Source organism: Petaurus breviceps, unplaced genomic scaffold, assembly GCF_028583685.1.
Source record: "Petaurus breviceps papuanus isolate PSGF00001 unplaced genomic scaffold, PetGlider_PUasm1.0 171, whole genome shotgun sequence".
NCBI lineage: Eukaryota > Metazoa > Chordata > Mammalia > Diprotodontia > Petauridae > Petaurus > Petaurus breviceps.
Genome location: NW_027185754.1, coordinates 25,951,172 through 25,964,839, shown reverse-complemented (window position 1 = coordinate 25,964,839; position 13,668 = coordinate 25,951,172). Strand labels below are relative to the sequence as shown.

Here is a 13,668-nt window from a genome sequence, read left to right as displayed (position 1 = left end):
TTTAAGCAAGGGGACAACAGTTGGGTCTGGCTGGTAACATGTGAAGGACTGATTAGAGAAGGGAGAGCATAGAGGCAGAGAGACTCATTAGAAGGCCATTTCAATAATCCAGAAAAATATATAATAAGTATTTAATGAACGAAAGACCAGGTCAGCTGTCAGAGGGCCGGGTTTCTAACCCTAGGTGTGCTAATTACTACTTGGATGAAGTTAGGCATGTAGTTTCCTCATTCTGGGTCTCAGCTTCTTCCTCTGTAAAATAAGGGGGGGCAGACTAGATTATCTCCAGGGTCTCTTCTGGGTTTAACATTCGGCAGAGTAGTGAGCCTATGTTTATGCATCTCAATTGCTGTTGCTGAGTTTGGTGTCTCACCGGGGCAGATCCACCTGCCCAGCTCTTCTGCTGCCTCATTCCAAACACACCCCCCCCTGAGTCCTTCCATCCCATGGCTTGTGTACTTTGGCTGCCCTTCCTGCCTGGCATCACCACCTGTGGATCTTGCCCACGTCCTCCTCTCCCTGCTTCCCTCAGTAACTTGACAGGGGCCCATGTGGAGGCAGATCATGGAAAGGAGTTTGTCGGTACAAGGGAACAATTTAGTGCAAATGATGGATAAACCTCCCTTGGTACTATTTTGGCACTAGATTAGTCTGCACAGGGCCATGAAAGATAATCCTGGTTGACAGCTTTGCTAAACTGTATGCAGGCATCTATTTGAACTTTAAAAGCTCCATCTGGCTTGTTAAATTAATTGCTGGGAAATGGTGAGTGGGTCCCTTAATTGATTTCCTACTCATGTGTCTGTGGGTGGAAAGCTCATTGCTGAGTAGAGATGCAGTGTGCCCACTACATTTCTATTTCCAGTGACTCTTTAGGAGATATTTCTACCCCTAGAACCATGGAATCACATAATGTCAGAGCTGGAAGTCATCTTGGAATATAAAATTGTAGAATATAATAATAATTTATCTGTACATAGAATTATATGGCTTGTAAAGTGCTTTTCTCTCAACACTGTGAGACAAGTAGTGTCTTAGAGCTGGGGTGGGAGGAAGGAAAGTTAGAGATCATCTATTCAACCCCTTAATCCAGCAGATGAGAAAACTGAAGTCCAGAGGTATTTAGTAATTCATTCAAAATATTACAGGGAGTCCATGGCAGAACCAGGACCAGAACCCTGATTTCTTGACCACCAGTTGTACATTTTCCATCATGATCAAGTGAACCTCCTCAAAACTTTCTCCCAAAACATCAAGGGAAGGAAGGGTCATGCGAGCAAGTTTTCTGGAGCTCTTGTTCATTCAATCAATCAAACAATAAAGTTTATTAAGCATCTATTATGTGGCAAGCAATGTGCTAAGCATCACCACCACCACATAATCATAATGAAGCTAGGTGGCTCAGTGCATAGAGTGCTAGCCCTAGAGTCAGGAGGACCTGAGCTCAAATCCAGTCTCAAATACTTATGATCTGTGTGACCCTAAGCAAGCCACTTAACTCTGTTTGACTCAGTTTCTCATCTGTAAAATGAGCTGAAAAAGGAAACAGCAAACCACTCCAGTATGTTTGCCAAGAAAACCCCAAAGGGGGTCAGAAAAAGACTGAACTACAAAAAAAATGTGCTAAGTACTTGTAATGCGAATGTAAATTTTAAAGATCTTCCCTGCCCCTAGGCTAAAGTGCACCAGAAGCCTGGGGAGGGAGGCTTGTTTTTCAGTAGATACTTTTTGATTGGCCAGTGGGTCAATAAGGTTGTTACATTCTCTGAGCCAGGAGAAGGCTATATAAGCCCTGATGTGTAGCTTTGTTTTGGGACTCACTTTGAGAAATGTTCTGTGATTTGATCTGAATTCTGGGAAGCCGTTGTTGAGAGTCCCCCGGCTTTGAAAAACCCAGAATGTGGAAACCCAGATGTTGACTGGGTATGGATGTAATGGTTGGACAGTTTGGAAATCTGTCTACTTGATGTTTCTGTCTTGATAATTATGCCTGTATACTTTGAGGTTCAGGGTGCTGACCTTTTCTCCTGAACAAGGTAAACGATATATGTCTGACTGATTAAAGTAAGCTTGTTAATCCATTTTGAGTTGCTTTCCTTTAACAAAGCAGATCCAAGAACCTGTGGTAGCTGCAAACCCTGAGGACGAGCTTGGGGTGCTTGCTGCTACAGTACTGGGGATACAAAAAGAGGCAACAGATGGTCCCTGCCCTCAAAGAGATTGCCTTGTTTGTCCTTCCTTCAGAAGAGGACCTAGACTTCAAGGAAATTACAGTCTAATGGGGAGGAGAAACCAAAGGCAAATAAACATATACAAAGAGAGCTATATACAGAATGAAAAGGAAATAATTAGCAAAGGGAAGGTACTAGGTACTAGAATTAAGAGAGGTTGGGGAATGCTTCAGAGAAATGATTCATTGTAGAAATTGGGGGATGTTATTTTAAAAAGAATCTTATTTGTACTGGCATCTTTTTGGTTTTACATCCCCTTCGTTTCCGAATGCATCCCTTCTTCCTCTCCTCCCCATCAGGCATCTCTTGTGACAAAGATTTAAAATGGAAACAGAAGAAAAGCAGTGCAGCAATCCCAACAGACTCGCCAACCATGTCTGACAATCCATACAATGTTGCACACCCACAGTCTTCTGCCTGTGAAAAGAAGGGAGGCTGGCAGAGGAAGAGGAGGGACATGTGATATTTAAAACATCTTTTTACCTTAGTGTAGCGGCCCAGTGGAGAGAGCGCCAAGTCTGCAGTTAGGAAGAATTGAGTTCAAATCCAGCCTCAGACACTTACTAGCTGAGTGACCCTGGGCAAGCTACTTAACCCTGTTTGTCTCAGTTTCTCCATCTATAAGATGAACTGGAAAAGAAAATGACAAACAGTATCTCTGCCAAGAAAACCCCAAATGTGGTCACAAAGAGTCAGATGGGACTGAAAAACATCTTAACAACAAAGGTGAAGAACATTGTACTACGGGCTGAGGGAGGTACAAAGATGAATAAGACATAGCCCCTGCCCTCAGAGAGCTGACAGTCTAATCGGGGACAGGACACATGCAAAAATGAATGCCATACAAATCAGAACATAGTACATAATGGGAGTACTATCAGGAAATTTGGTTCTAAATTCCCTCTGCCTCTGACTTACTATACGACCCTGGAGAAATCATGTCCTCTCCTCTGTAAAGTGAGAAAGTTGGAATGGGTGATCTCCAAGGTCCCATCCTATTTGGCCATTTTATGTTAAAAGGTCCCTTCCATATCTGACATTCCATATTTTAAATGCAGGATTGCTATCCAAGATTCAAGGAGGAAGAGGAGCTGCTGGGTGGCACAGTGGATAGAGCACTGGCCTTAGAGTCAGGAGGACCTGACTTCAAACCCCACATCAGACACTTACTACCTTTGTGACCCTTGGCAAGTCACTTAAACCCAATTGCCTCAAAAAAAAAAGGATTCAAGAAGATAAAGGTCATTGAAAGCTGGGGTTATCTGGGAGGGCTTCCTGGAGGAGGTAGTATTTGGAGTTGAACCTAAAAGGATAAGGGGAAATTTCTTAAGAAAAACCATAGAACATGACATGAGTCATGAATGCTGAACAATTCTGAAGGCAATGAGTAAATGGTCCAGTTTGGCTGTAAGGTAGAGTACAAATTGGGTGGGAAAGGCAAGGTGAGGAGTCTTGAATGTCAGACAAAAGTAATTATATTTCCATAGGTTGAATCCAAAGAACACTCAATAGGTTTTTTTCCCCATATTTTCTCCCAATCCCAAACTCCAGCACTCATAGGATCATGGAATTTAGAGCTGAAAGGAAACCAACATGGATGAACCCCTCCATCACACAGTTAAGGAGCAAGGCTTGAGTTTGAAGCAAGGTAACTGAGTCATAGACTTCAAGCTAGCAGGGCCATTCCAGAATTTTAGTGCCTCTAAGACCATTTAGTCTAACCCCCTCATTTTGTGGATGAGGCATTGAAAGCAAGAAAGGTTAAACGATTTGCCTAGTGTTAACCAGTCAGTAAGTATCCGAAGTGAGATTTGAACCCAGGTGTTTAAGACTCTGAGTTCAGCACTCTATGCATTGTGCCAAGGTGCCTCTTAGGTCTTCTGAATTCAGCCAATGTATCTTCTAGATTCTATTAGTCTGTATCTCTTATGTTCTTGCTCAGAAAAGGTAGCACCTTCTATGGGATGATTGAGAGGAAAATGGAACTGAACCTTCACTCTTGTCAACACAAAGATCAGAGAAAAAGGTTAGTTTGATTTATGAACACCCTCTCAAATTCACCAGAAGCCTTCAATGTCTCACAATCTGCATCTCCCCACAGACACATATATGCCAAGCGAGGGTATGAGAAAGGGTTTATTTGTGTCTCCTAGCAACAGCCCTAGGAGGAATGGAGGCTTTTAAGGCAAAAGACCAACTGTTGGTAGAAAGCCAAGCTTGTGGCTACTGCCCAAGGAACCCCTGCAGGGATTTTAGTTTTTATGGGGGTTAAGAGGAGCCCCCAAACCTTGAAGGTACAAAGCAATATCATTGCTCTGTCGTTTTCAGTTGTGTCTGACTCTTTGTAACTAACTCCATTTGGGGTTTTCTTGGCAAAAATAGTGAAGTGGTTTGCCATTTCCTTCTTCAGCTCATTTTATAGATGAGGAAACTGAGGCAAACAGGGTTAAGTGACTTGCCCAGGGTCACACAGCTAGTAAGAGTCTGAGGCTGAATTTGAATTTAGGAAGATGAGTCTTCCTGACTCCAGCCTGGGTACTTTATCCACTGTTACCACCTGGTTGCCCTTTCCACTGTACCAGACTGCTTTTCAAGGTCTGGGGATCCTGAGGGACAAATTTTAGCAGGCCTGGTATTGAAAATTCTGCCACTTGTCACTTTTGCCTCTTCCCTTTCCTCAGCTCACCATATCCAATAGGTTGCTAAGTCCCATAGTCTCGGTTCCCATAATAGCTCTCATACCCACCTCCTTCCTCCTTCCCACTCTCATTGCCACCCCCTCGTCCTGCTTTCAGGTTCTCATGACTTTTTTTCTGGACTCTTGTAGAAGCCTCCTAACTGGTCTTCCTGCCTCTGATCACTCCCTTCTCCAATCCCTTCATCCCTCACTGCCAGGGTAATCGTTCCAATACATGAGTCTTACTGTTACTCCCCTGTTCAAATACCTTCAATTGCTTCCTATTTCCTGCAGCATAAAGCACTACCTCCATAGACTAGTATTCCAGACCCTCTGCAATCTGTCCTAGCCTACTTTTCAGACCTCCCCCCTGCCACTTGTGTCCATGTTCTCTGTGCTCCAGTGAAATAGATGATTGATCAAGCTCTCCTCTAATCTGGTCCTGACCTCTCCAGCTTCTGGACCTTTGCTCATAACTGGGATTATGGGTGCCTGGAATGTACCCAGAGGATCATAGAATATCTGAGCCAGAAGGGGCCAAAGTTGGAGACCATCCAAAAGAGGACCAGCAGGATTCCAAGGGGCCTCATATTTAAGGCAGATGAGGATTAGTTGAATGAACTGAATATATTCAGCCTGGAGAAAAGAAGGTTCAGGAGACACTCAATAGTTGTCAAGTACTTAGAAGACTGCCATGTTTTAAAGGGCTTGGCCTTGTCCTGTTTGGCTCCAGGGGTTAGAACCAGGAACCATGGGGGGAAACAGAAAAAGGTAAATTCACATATGAAATAAAAAAACAATTTTCTAACAATAAGAGCTATTAAAAAGTGGACCGGGCAGCTGCAGGAACTGGCAGGTTGTTCCTTACTGGAAGCCTTCAAGCAAAGGCTACATGACCAATGGTAGGGATTCTTTTGGTGGCTAATGGTTGTATTATCAATGAATGATCAACAGGCATTTATTTATAGTAGATCCTGATTAGTACAATATCAAATCCTGTGAAGTGGTCCAATTATCTGGATTCATACTTTATGTTTCCATTGGACTGAAACCAATGATTATATTTTACATAACTAACTTTGAAAAAGCAAATTCAAATACATGCTACCATTTTATAAGATTTATAATTCATGCTACTAGGAACCTAGTTGTATGAAGCATCTACCATGTTCTAGGCACTTGGGAGGGGAGGAGGGGTATGGGTATGGGTGGGTGTACATATATATATACACATATATATAATTTTATATAGTATATATTTTTTACATATTATATAGTATGTATATATTTTATATATAATATATTTATATATTATAAATTTTATATATTATATGTGTAGTATATATATATATTTGTATAGGTGTGTGTATCCACACACACACACAATAAAGACAAGATGGTTTAGGAAGGGGGATGCTAGAAGTTAAGGAGACTTGGTGACCACTGAGGTCATTTCCAAAGATGAGCTTCTGTGATTCTGGACTTTAGGAAACATTTGGATTAAGCCCCTCATGTAACAGCTGAGGAAAGTGAAACCCAGAGAGGGGAAATTAATTGCCCAAGGTCTCACCTAGTAAGTGACAAGGCTGGATTTCACCCTCAAAACATACCCTGTACTCTTTCTGTTAGATTTCCCTCTACATTTTCACCTTGCAGATTATCTCCTCAGTGAATCCCCCCCTCAGCTAAAGGTGATTCTTCTCTTTGCAGTCCCTCAGCCCTTTCTGCTCTCTCCTGTGCTTTTCTCACATTCTTCCACGTAGTAGAGTTGTTTTTATGCATGCCATACTTTTCTGAATAGTTTGTAAACTCCTTGAGATCAGGGACTATAATTTTTCATCTTTCTTTCCCCAGTATTCAGCACTGTGCCCTACATAAAGTAGGCACCAAACATGTGTGTCGAATTGAATTAAATGGAAAGAATTGGGTATAAAAGAAATGTTTTGGTTTTGGGGGACTGGAAGACTGTCCCATTTTTGGCTCCATGGGACTGCATAGATGAACCTCCTCTTCTAGGGAATGATGTTCCAATGGTTAGGATTTATGGGAACTCAGAATCCTTCCCCTCCCTCCCTTCTCTTTTCATCTTTCTGCTCCTGTAGGGGGCTGTGGCAGTGGAAAGAAGATGAGACTTCTAACACTGGGCGTTTCAAGTAGATGTTAGACACTTTACAAGGGATCGGTGCATTGGACAGAAGAATGGACTAGCTGCCCTAAGAAATGGTCCCATACCACCCTACCCTTTGGCTTATGAAAAATCTCCAGGATCCCCAGATTCTGTGAATGCACTGTCCTGGCCATCACTATGAAACCCAGGAGGATGGGTTTCCATAATGATGCAGTGAAAAGAACCCTAGACGGGGTTCAAATCCTAATTCTCCTACTTACTACCTTGGGCAAGTGACTTAATTAATCAGTCTGGGCCTCAGTTTCCTCATCTGTAAAAATGACCCAACTATTGTCAAGATCCCTTTTGGCTCTAAACCTATGATCCTGTGGTCAGCAGTTTCAGACCCTAGTTCTGCCACCTGACTTTGAGCAGGTCATTTCCCTTCTCTAGGCCTCAGTTTCCCCATCTGTTAAAAAGAGGGTTGGACTAGATGTGCTTCAAGTTTCTTCCTGCTCTGCAAATGTGACCCAAGAGTCACAGCATTCCCCTCTCTAGAAGAACTATTGAGGAAGAAGGTGATTTGGGGCCTTTGTGTGGGTGGGTTGTGGTTTTTCATCCTGGGGCTGTGCCATGGCTTTATCTAAACATCCCCCACAAAGCTCTGCCTATGCAACACATAGTTTTGAGTCTTTTTCTCTGCCCAATTCAAATCCCCAATCTTTGTTGTCAGGGAGCAGGAGTGTGCCTTTGGTTGTTTTGAGCTGCCCAGGATTGGTCTGAAATGATAGAAGATTGCTGACATTCCTTTCTTTGGGAAATACATTCTTGCTTCTGCCCTGGCCAGTTCCTGGATGGGCCAGTTATTATCTTTCAGAGTCGGCTTGATGTGGTGGGAAGAGCCCTGGAAGCCAATCAGAATTTCAGAGGGCTAACAGCAAAATGTGTCTCCCTCTTAAGAGAGGTGGTGAACTATGGGTGTGGACTAAGGCATACATTGTCAGATACCAGCAGTGTGTCTATTTATTTGGCACAATATATTTTATTGTTGCTGTTGTTAAAAGAGAGGATTCTATTGGAGAGAGGGGGATTCATTGAGAAGTTATGACAGGATAAGGGGGAACAGACATCAAAACATCTGTTTATTATAAAGATCATTTGACAACTATACAAACCTCTCTGGGCCTCAGTTTCTTCATCAATGAATTGAGGGAGGTGGCCTAGTTGATTGTGAAGTCCCTTCCACCTCTGACATTCTCGATTTGCTAAGTCATGAGACTGGAAGCAGGACTGAAGACACCATCACCAGACCAGTTAAGGGTAGGCATCCCTATTCCAGGCTTTCACAGGGAATGAATGTGGAGACCTTCTTACTCGGAACCTAGCTTGCTTTTTGTAACCCAACTGATTGAGAAAACTATGCCTCTCTAAATTACCCCTGTGTGACCCAGTGGGTGGGGGCCAGGCAGGACAGCCGTGGAGGTGAGACCTATGGCACTTTGTGCTGTGTCCACCATTACTATTAGAGAAAACTTCACCTCCACCCCCTATAACTGGCAAGGCCCCAGGTAGGGAGAAGCTACCAACGAGGCCCAGGGCCCTGCCCCAACAATTGTTTTCCCATTACTTTCACAAGTTACAGTTCTGGCCCCTCTCAGGAACTAGACTTGAAGACCTCCATAGCCCTGAGGTCCACTCATGTGGCCACAATCCCTTATTCTGCCCTTTTCACCAAACTGCCCAAGAGAAACAACCCTTCACCCTTCTGCAGCAAGCAGTAGGCACTAGACCTCTCCCTGCCAGGGACCATGGGGACCAGGCCCCACCCAGAGCGCAGTGAGTGCACAATCCATGAATGCGTGAACTGTCTTCTGGGTGTGCACAGTGTGGTGCAGTGGAAGAATGCTCACTGTCTTCGAAGGAAGGGAACCTCCGTTCAAATCCTGCCTGTTGCTTACTAATTCAATTCTCTTAGCACTTGTTTCAATTTCTTCATCTATAAAATAAAATGGAGTTGGGAAGGGTGTGACTAGATGGCCTCTCAGCTCCTTTACAACTCAAAATTCATCATCCTAGGTCTTAGGATCCTAGGTTAAGAACATGAAGGAGAGAATAGTAATAATGCACATTTAAACTTAAAAGTGTGTTATATGCACTTTCCCCCCCTAGAAAGTAGATGGTTAAAACATTTACCAGCACATCCTAGGATCTGACGTTCTGTGCTGTAGCATTCTATATAGAGTGCTAGACTTGGAATCAAGGAGACTGGAGTTCTAATCCTGCTTCAGACACCTAGACTAGTTACTACCTCAATGACCTCAGGCAAACCACTTAAGATCTCAAGCCTCAAGGTTCCTTATTTGTAAAATGAGATCGCTCAGACTAGACTCAGTGTTCCATGGTCTCTGAGGTCCCTTTCAGTCTAGATCTCTGAGGCTATAAAAGTCTGGTTGCTTTACCAGGATGCCCCCTGAGTGTTTCGGGTCGTCTGTGTCCTGGAAACCAGAAGAGTCATCCCCTGCCCCCTCCTCGGCCCACATCCAGCTATAAGAAGACAAGCGGTTCTATGTGGGTACACAGAAGGTGACACTGTCTGCTTAGACCCAGCAGGAGCAAAGGAAGGAAGGGAGTAGGGGCATTGCTTGGTGAATGAAGAAAGTCATTCATACTGCAGCTCCAATCTTCCCTGTGTTCCCAACGCAAATGTCTCAGGGGGACAAAGGGGGCTGTCTCAGCCTTGGCCCCAAGGCCAAGACCCCCAAATGGCCAAAGAGTCTTGTGGGATGGGGGAAGGCTGAGAAGATAGACTAAGAGGGGGCCTCTAAATGCCTGCCTATGCGCTAATAATAACTCAATTTCTATGGGTCTTTAAAGCTTCCAAAATACTTTCTGCAAAAGAACTCTATGAGGTAAGTGGGGCAAGGGTTATTATCATCTACATTTTATAGAGAAGGAAACTGAAGCCCTGAGAGGTCACAGAACCAGGATTCGATCTGTTCTCTTGGACTCAGGTCTGGGGTCCTTTCTATCACACTGAACTGTTTTCTTCTCCCACTTCTCAAATTGTTATTGCACCATAGATGCAATCAAACTATAGAAGCTAAAAGCTGGGAGGGACCTCAGACCTTCCCAGGGACGTCTTCCTCCTGGTCTTCTCCCTACCCCTCATACTGATGATTGTGTGGTCCTTTCATGTTTTCAAAACACTTTACACTCATTATCTCATTCAACCCCCATTACACTCCTGTGAGATAAGTGCTATTATCATGCCCATTGTATTTATATGTAAGCCTGAGGCATAGAGAGATTAAGTAATTTGCAATACACCGGTGTCTAAAGCAGGATTAGAATTCAGATCTTCTGGACTCTAAGCCTAACACTCTATATAGAACATCACGTTCCGGAAGACCAGACCCAGGGGTATGCTGGTAAATGTTTTAACAACCAGATTTCTGGGAGGAAAAAGTAAACATGGCACACTTTTCAGTTTAATCTGCATTATTAACACTTTCTCTTTTACTTCTTAAATCTAGACAACAAAACAATAAACCAAGTTGTGACTTCCACTTGTCCATTTCCGAGGTGTAAATGTTCACACTGAAAATTTGACAATCAGAGCTGGCTTCAGCACACTGTGGCATAAAAGGTGAGAGTGGGGAAAGATGTGGAGATCATACTTAAACTTCATTTTACTGATATGGAAACAATGAGTGAATAAATGAAAAAGCATTTGGTTCGTGCCAGGAGCTGTGCCCCCTGTTGGGGGTACAGACACAAAAGTGAAAGAGTCCCTGTCCTCTGAGCCTACATTCTAATTTGGGGTGAGAACACATATATGGTGTGGTGGCCAGAACAGTATTTTGGTTTTCAGGAAGCACTGGGATGTTGAGCTTATCCGCAGGATGGTCCACTGAGAAACCCATTCACGTAGCAAGAGCAGTATTGATTTATTTCTGTGCCCAGAATAAGGGGTAGAAAGCTGGGGATGGAAAAAGAAAAGAAAAGAAAACATGGTTTTGGGGAGAAGGGTGGGTGTTGGAGGTCTGGTATAGAGGATGTTATTTTAGATGGTGGAAATGATTCAATGTCAAGGCAGATGGTAAAATGGCCAGGGTGGAGAGATGGATGAAATGAGAAGCCTGGACTTGCTTTGAGATCAAAATAGCATCAAATTTTGTGACTTGCTTATGGTCACACAGCTAGTTTAGTGACTCGCAGGCTAGGGCTATGAGTTTTCTTAAAATGGGATCTTCAGAGGCAGGGGATGGTTTAGACCGCCACTGTGCTCTCCCTCCCATTCTGTACAATTATTTTGGTTCATTCTTATGTCATTCCTTTGCCCCCCCCCCCCCTCGCAACCCTATCTATCTCATCCCAGTTGGAGCGAAGGGTCCCTCTCAGCTGGTTTGGCTTAACCAGCTTATTTTCCTAGAAGGACAGACGGGCTCTTCCAGCCTGTATTGCCCTGGACACATCTGGACATCATTTCACACTTAGGTAATACCCTATGGACAGCTTTCTGGGCCAGCTTCCATAGTCTCAGCCCTCTTCCCCAACCCTCACCCTGGGATACGGAGGGGAGGGCAAATTGAGACACTTGCTGGATGTCCGTCCAGCCCTTTGCCTACCCCCTCCTCCCTCCCCTCCTGCCTATGACAAGGGGAAAGGCAGAGGCTGTTTTTGCCTTTCTTCCTATCTCCAGGGCTTAGCACAATGCCTGGCACATAGTAAGTCCTGATGAAGATGACTGAATTCTATTGCGTTAGCATCAGAAGAAACCTTTTTTTTGGTTGCTTTTTTTTGAGGGGAGAAGACAGGGTAATTGGGGTTAAGTGACTTGCCCAAGGTCACACTTCTAGAAAGTGTTAAATGTCTGAGTCCGGATTTGAACTCAGGTCCTCCTGACTCCAGGGCCAGTACTCTATTCACTGAACCACCTAGCCACCCCTAGAAGAAATCTTAAAACATGGAATGCTGGAGCTTAAGAGAGACCTTGAAGCATGGAATACTGTAACATATCACCAAGAAAAGGACCTAGGAATGCGGAATGTTACATTTGGAAGGAAAGAATGGAAAAGCATTTATTAAGCACCTACTAGATAGGCGAGAGAGACAGAGAAAGAGAAAGAGAGAGACAGAGATGGTGAAAGAGAGAGGGGGGAGAGAGACAGAGATAGAGACAGAGACAGAGAGAGATAGAGACAGAGAGAGGGAAGGAGGGAGGGGGGGAGGGAGACAGAGAGACAGAGAATTTGTTAATCTCTCGGTTTGAGCCGTAGAACATTCACTGTGATAGGTGCTGGGGATGCACATACAAGAAAGAAAGACAGTCCCTACCCTGAAGAAGGATTATATTTTAATAGCAGGGATGGGGGAAGACAACATATAAAAAAGAAACTGGAAAGGAAGATTAGTTACAGGAAAAGGAGTTGAGGAGGAAAGGGGAAAAAAGAGGAGGAGAAAGAAGAGGAAGAAAAGGAGGGGGGAGGAAGAGGAGGAGAAAGGGAAGCCCAGAGAGGCACTAACAGCAAAGAGAAGCTTGGTGAGGATCCCTCCTGAAACAGTCATCTGGGCCAAGCGGCACCAGTTGGGGGGGTGGGGGGGGGGTGTCTCACAGCAGAGGTATCTCAAGGATGGAAAGGCAGCTATAGAGGAAATGGTTTAAAAGTCAGAACTGAGTTGAAAGAGAAGAATGAAAATTCAAAGTGAGGCAGTCTGTGCTCTCTAGGAGCTTACAATCAAATGTGAGAAAAAAACACCCATTTGTTGTTCAGTCGTGTCCAACTCTTTGTGACATCATTTGGGGTTTTCTTGGCAGAGATACTAGAGTGGTTTGCCATTTCTTTCTCTAGCTCATTTGACAGATGAGGAAAACAGGGTTAAGTGACTTGCCCAGGGTCACAATTCTAGGAAGTGTCTGAGGCCGGATTGGAACTCAGGAAGATGAGTCTCTTCCTGACTCCAGGCCCAGCACCCTATCCACTGAGCCACCTATCTACCCCTGCTTTAGGGAAAGTGAATAATGAGTCCAGTCAAATAGATAAAATTTCATAGAGTAGATAGAATTTGAACCTAGATCTTCTCTAAGTCTGGGCTCTTCCTACCCCCACACTACTTCGGTAGCTATCGGTTTAGTATAAAAGATCATCTCATGAATGGTCAGAGTGTGAGAATGCTAAGAATTCAGAAGGAGAGCATGCTCTCAATTGGAGGGCAATCTGGGAAGCGTTCATGTAGGACATAGCTTCCAAACCAGGCCTTGAAGGAGGAGTAGGGGGAGTTATATGGGGCTATATTCCCGGTGAAAGGGATGGTGACCCAAGCAAAGGTCTGAGGAATGTTTGGAAAATGGTGAGCCTTCCTGTTTGGCTGAAGGGGATGGTGAGTGTGATGGATCAGTAGGGGGTGGAGGCTGTAACATAGCACCAAGAAAAGGACCTAGGAATGTGGAATGTTACATTTGGAAGGAAGGAATGGAAAAGCATTTATTAAGCACCTACTAGATAGGTGAGAGAGACAGAGACAGAGAGAGACAGAGACAGTGAAAGAGGGAGACAGAAACAGAGACAGAGAGAGAGAGAGAGAGAGAGAGAGAGAGAGAGAGAGACAGAGAGAGACAGAGAGAGAGAGACAGAGAGAGACAGAGACAGAGA

The 13,668-nt window shown here is 44.1% G+C and overlaps 1 long non-coding RNA gene across 1 annotated transcript in view; it reads left to right on the top strand.

Annotated features, from left to right (window-relative positions):
- The first annotated feature begins 9,597 nt into the window (after positions 1–9,597).
- Positions 9,598–13,668, top strand: part of LOC138157311 (uncharacterized) — a 7,323-nt gene continuing 3,252 nt past the window's right edge. Inside the window, exons 1-2 of the long non-coding RNA XR_011167355.1 lie at positions 9,598–9,924; positions 10,549–10,661. This is a non-coding gene — a long non-coding RNA (uncharacterized lncRNA). The remainder of the gene's footprint in view (positions 9,925–10,548; positions 10,662–13,668) is intronic.